Below are 5944 nucleotides of genomic sequence, written 5' to 3'. Positions count from 1 at the left end.
CCTGTGCGGTATGGCAGATGCCCATACTGGTCCTGCACTATGCACTACACAACTGAAAGAAAAAAACCCACACTTTATATCCAAAAGGGGGCTCTCCACATTCGCATCAGTGCCTCTTGAGACACTAGATGGGTGGAGGGGTCACAGGCAAACTATATATCTTACTGAATACAGTGCCCACCCCACGGGTAGCATTAGCATTCACAGGGAATATGTTTTAGCCCCTCAAAGACAAATACACATTTCCACCAACATTCTCCAGGCAGAACAAAAGCTTCAAGACCAAATAACCCCCGAACCGCAAACTGTTGCCTTATTTTCATGGTTCCAAATAATCCAACATACTTTACTTTTCCTTAATCAAACTCATGCAATCAACAATCTTACTCACTGCTTCCTGTGTGCCTCTCTCCAAAGACCTCTGCTAGCCGAAGTCCCTGTCAACTTTGGTAGGCTCGTTCCTGCACAAGCACCCCTAACAGAATGTGCCTCTCTACCGAGACAAGTCCCATTATGGGAAGCACAGAGAGTTTTTTACATCACAAATCAAAATGTACATAACTTTTTCTGCATAAAGTTTGCAAATATAATATAACTGTTAGCATTCAGATTTTCTCCAACCCTGCACAGTTTTTTTTGGTGCAATGGAACCTTAAATGTATAAATTCCTCTACAACAGGACTGTGTTTTCTGCTTACTGTGGTCCACCCGCTCACCCTTTATGGATGGTCAGAGTTGGCGTGGTTATTCCCTGTCCAAAGGTCAAAAAAGCAGTACTTCTACCTATAAGGTCGGTATAAGCCTAGCCTCTGCTATTGCAGCATCTGGAGTAGCTGGAGGCGGGCTCACTCACATCATCTCAGCACAAGATTTCAAAGACTGATTACAGTTGGCCCTGGAGTCCACCTCAGCATCCTTAGCTTCCTTGCAGCCCCAGCTCACCTCCCTGGCCCAAGATACCTTACAAAACATACAGGCCTTAGATCTTCTCAACGCTGAAAAAGGGGGTACCTGCCTTTTCCTCAGGGAAGAGTGCTGCTATTACACCAATGAATTAGGGCTCATAGAGCAAAACATAGAAATGCTGACCGCCTAAGCAAGGACCTCCACAGTCATGGGAAGAAAAATTACTCCCCGTTTAATTGGCTGCAATCACCCTTAGCTGCCTGGTTGTTGCCCCTACTAGGGCCACCAATCCTTATCTCTTTGTTTATTCTCTTTGCTTCGTGTTTTCTCAGATTTATCCAGCAGCGCATACAAGAACTGTCCAGGGTCACAGTCAATCAGCTTCTTCTTCACTCATACACCCGCTTGCCCACCAGTCTTCCTTTTGCCTACTCCGGTATTTAAACCCCACAATGCCCTATGGCAGCAGGAAGCAGCCAGACAGACTACAATGCCCCATATCATCAAAAGACCCTAATATTAGGCAGAGACAGGAGCTGGCTGGGAAAGCAAGTGGAACATACCCTGGGCAAGTGAAAAACACTCCAAGGACTTTGCAGAACCCAAACCTTCCCCTCCCCTTAGGTCACCTTCCAAACCCGAATGCTGATGGCTAACCATTGCAGATAATATTGTTGCTTACGTCCTGCTTTGCAAACAACCAAATCACAATGGGAAATTCCCCCAGATACTTCCTCCCTAAGACCCGGGCTATAAAACCCTTCACCCAACTAAGGACCCTGTGAACCTTGCCTGGGAGCTCTGAAATAAAACTTAAAAATTACTGTATCTTCTGTCTTTGCCTTTTACTTTTCCTCCGTTGCCAAAACTACTTTACAGTAGATACTATCAATGCTCCCATTTTATAGATTAGGAAAATGAGGCAAGGATGTAAAGTAATTTGCTACAGATCACAGTGAATGAATTGGGATTTTATTTAAGACACTCTACTTCCAGGTACCACATTCCTTTTTCCTCACATTTTTACTTGGAGTGTTATAATGCCTCTTAAGAGGAGTCATGGTGGTTATGCATTGGGCTGTCATCTGAGAGGTCAGCGGTTTGAAAACTACCATGGACTCCACAGAAGAAAGGCAAGACATTCTCCAGCTACAGTCTCAGAAACTCATGGGACAATTCTACCCTGTCTTATAGGGTTGCTATGAGTAGGCAACAACTCGATAGCAATGAGTTAGGTTTTTTATTTATTCACCTACAAAGATATCAAAGAGTTAGTTTTTTTTTAAATTTATTCACCTATAGAGGCAGAAAAATAGCACACAAGTTGCAACTTCATAAATCATGGAGTACTTTTTTCCTTTAAATTGATGAAAATTAATCTAATGTTTCAACCTTCTTCGATTTTCTCCTCCCAAAGGATACTTTGCTCTTTTCTATTTTCTCAAGAACTCTTGAACTCTTGACTTTCTGCTAAATCTTTATAGTGACCCTTATTTTTGTCTTAATGCCCAGATTTTATCACTGTTTTTCTAAAAGTTGATCAATGTTTCTTGTGTTGTTTTATTTGTTCTCTAAAGTTTATTCATATTATTGCCTTATGTACTTCTTTCTGCTACCTAGTACCTGTGTGGGAAATGCCAGCCCCCCCATAACTAATCACGGGTTCGATAGGCGCAATTGTATGGTTGAGATATATAAATATTATATTAAAGTCATAAAGAGCATGAGAGATAGAAGAGAGATTGAAATAATGGAGTCAGACACATTTCATAGTACCATGTTCACCTCAGCCCCACTTGGTGGTCCGCATAGAGAGAGGGGGAGGGGAAGGAGGACAAGGGGAAAGGGAACAGGGGAACAAGGATGGGAGAGGATAGGGGGAGTGGAGGCCAAGAGGGGAGCCGAGAGAGCTCTTTATTGCTAACCAACGCCTATATATCTTTGGGGGGCGTGCAAGCCCACTAATTACATATGTAAAGACATATGTCACAGGAAGGGATTGCACTATAGGTTATGCAGCAATGAGAGGGGTTATAGGGTGTATAGGGATATACACGCAATAGGAAGGGAGGGATTGGGGTACACATGTGACAAGATGGGCAGATCCTAGATTCAGGATGGCAGCCTAACTTTGGATGTCACTGAGCAGGTTTGACTTGTTCTCTGGCTCACTATAGAGGCCATTATGAGTAGGGTGTAAACCCCACCTACAGGAACCAAGCTAATGGTTGCAAACCTTTAGGGAGAAGTAGCCAATTGTCCTTAACAGTAGGGAGTGGGCCCTACCGGTGGTGGCCCAGTCAGTAGTCTGGCAACTGACTGCCTTCAGGGAGGATGTCTCTAAGCATCTGACCTCCCATCATATGCTGGCGAATAGCCTCTAATGTGTGTCATATCTTTGGGGGAGACAAAGATGGGGAGAAGTCTCTTTATAATCCCACAAGTACCAAACAAATTTTCTTCAGAATGTACCCATGAGCATATTATCCAACAATCCTTTGCAATTTTAGGCATGCCAACTCTGATGACAGTTTCTCATAAGGTCCTGAACTGGACATTTGTGCACTCAAGGACCTATTTTCAGTTATCTAAATGTAAATGCTAGCACTTCATAATCTGTAAAAAAAACCTCAGTGTGTATAGAGCATTTAATCAATAAGAGTTATACTGTACCTTATGCTTCCCACAGTAGTTGGTGGACACTATTATAAAACTATAGAGGAAGTTTCTTGGTTGAATTATTTAAGGAATGTCAAATCAAAGGTTGAATCTCTATGGCTGTCAAACTAAATAGCCCCCATGTCAGAAGGCATTAGAGTTCATAAGGTCCTCCTATTTAAAATCTAGATTTGTAAGATCCATTTATGGAGCTGCTCCAAAGACATGCTTGTAGGCATTGACTTTTCAACATATATAAAAGCCATGCTTGCCCCAGGCCACGCTGTCATAGTGGTTAGAGGCACAAGCTTTGGCAACACATCTGAATTTTAATCCTGCCTCCACAATCTATTGATAGTGATCTTGAGCAAGTCACTTTACCTCCCTCTCCCTCCATTTTCTCGCCTATAAAATGGAGATAATAATAGTATCTCTTTCACAGAGTAACTGTGATACTTAAATGAAATATCATATGCAAAGTATTCATGCACTACTTGGCACATAGTAAGCAGCTGATAATGGAAGTTAGCAGGCACCATATAGCAAGTCAATTTTACCACATTACTCTACCATGAAGGTGCAAGACAAGGGGGAGAGGTAGGGCAGAGAGCAAGGTTTATGTCATCAGTAGTTTCAAGGTCATTCTTGAGGCTTTGCTAAGGTAACGGGAGAAACTTAGGTCACTGTTTGCATATGTAGTCATTTCATCTTACTTGATGTCAGACTAATAGGCACACATATTTGGTTTTTGGCACATACACACAAACAAAAGCTGAAGTGCAGAATTACTAGAGAGTGAGCACTTGCAACAATAATGCTCTTAATTTGTCTTGTAATGAAACAGAATGAAAGTGAATCAGTAAAACCTGTCATTGGAAAATCAAGTAGCTCTCATATTAGCACATGCAAAGCAACAACTTTGGCATAACTTTAGAGTGAGGATGTGAATGGCAAAATGAGATGCCAGGGGTAAAATCAGTTGCCTTAATTTTTCATTATTATTACTTTCCTTTTATCTACTGAATTCTGGAGTCATTTTATTTAAATTCAATGGTCCTATGTAATCTTGCCTGTGCTTGGCATTCTTCAATAAAAATGGTTCAACAGAACAAAAACAAAATCTAGTAATTATGGATGTAGTTACAATGTTTGTTAAGACTCAAAAGCAAATAGAAATGGTGGGTTAATCATTGAAATTCCAATAACAAAAAGATATCTCCCTCTTACCCTTTTGGTGAACCAGCCCAGTGAGAGACATACAGCAGCATGAACCAATGCAGATGTGTGTCTCCTTTCCAAATGTTTTTTAAAGGTGCAAAGCAGGTTTTTCCAAAGCAAGCTTAGGGCTGATGAGCTTTCTTCGCTGGTAAGTACTGCTACCAGCCTCCAGTTGCCAACACACAAGACAGGTAAAAATATGATTGTAAGAAGTGTGATGACAGCTCGCTCACCATACTTTATTAATTCCAAGATATACTTGTGCAAGTGTGAACAACTTTTTTGTTTGACTACTAAAAGTGTTCAGGATATTTTGAGCGGATGCACCAAAAGCATGATAAATATAGCTGTGCTTTACCAATGGTGGCAATGGCAGTCTTGTGCCAGCATGTAGAGTGGTCACTCAATCATTCATGACTTCTTTCAACAAATATTTGTTAAGGACTTCTTTCAATAAATATTTGTTAAGGACCTATTATGTGCTGGGGAACCAGCAGTTAACACCAGCAATGCGATTCATAACTTCATAGAGCTTACACTCTAGCGAACATGGACAATAAACTAGTAAATGCATTTAATAATCATGTGCCCTGGTGGTACTTTCCAGTCCCCTTAATGTCCGTGGTTTAGCACCCCATGCCGCTCCATGGGAGAGAGATGTACAGCCTTGGAAACCCTAGGTAGGGTTTCCGTGAGTCGGACTCGACTCCATGGCAATGGGTCTGGTTTAGTTCACTCATGAGCTGGCCATTATATTTTGAGACATATGTAGTGGGGGTGGGGGAGCATTGCTAAGGGAGATGAAATATTCCTAAAACTGACTGCTGAGTCTACTGGGACAGTTTTCCCGTTTGACCACTTCAGGGAAGTAATTTCCAGTTTGATGACCTTGAGGCATGAAGATGAACGACCCTGGGAAGTCTAGCCCCGCTACTGTATCCGCTCAGGGCATTTAACTTACCTAAGGAAAACATACAAAATGGGGGGAAATGTGTTGACATGGCTGCTAACATAAATGCCCTCATTTATTTCATGTGACACCTGGAAAGTATTGGCTTTGAACTTAAAAAAAAATTCAGGATGGTTGGTGTTTAATTGCACAAAGCATTCTCTTATTCCCACATCATAAGAAAGCATAAATAAAGGAACCACTCTCCCATCC

Source organism: Echinops telfairi, unplaced genomic scaffold (genome assembly GCF_000313985.2).
Source record: "Echinops telfairi isolate 266 unplaced genomic scaffold, ASM31398v2 ScPeMD7_44;HRSCAF=162, whole genome shotgun sequence".
Lineage (NCBI taxonomy): Eukaryota > Metazoa > Chordata > Mammalia > Afrosoricida > Tenrecidae > Echinops > Echinops telfairi.
The sequence above is the reverse complement of the archived record's forward strand: the minus strand, read 5'-3'. Positions refer to the sequence as shown.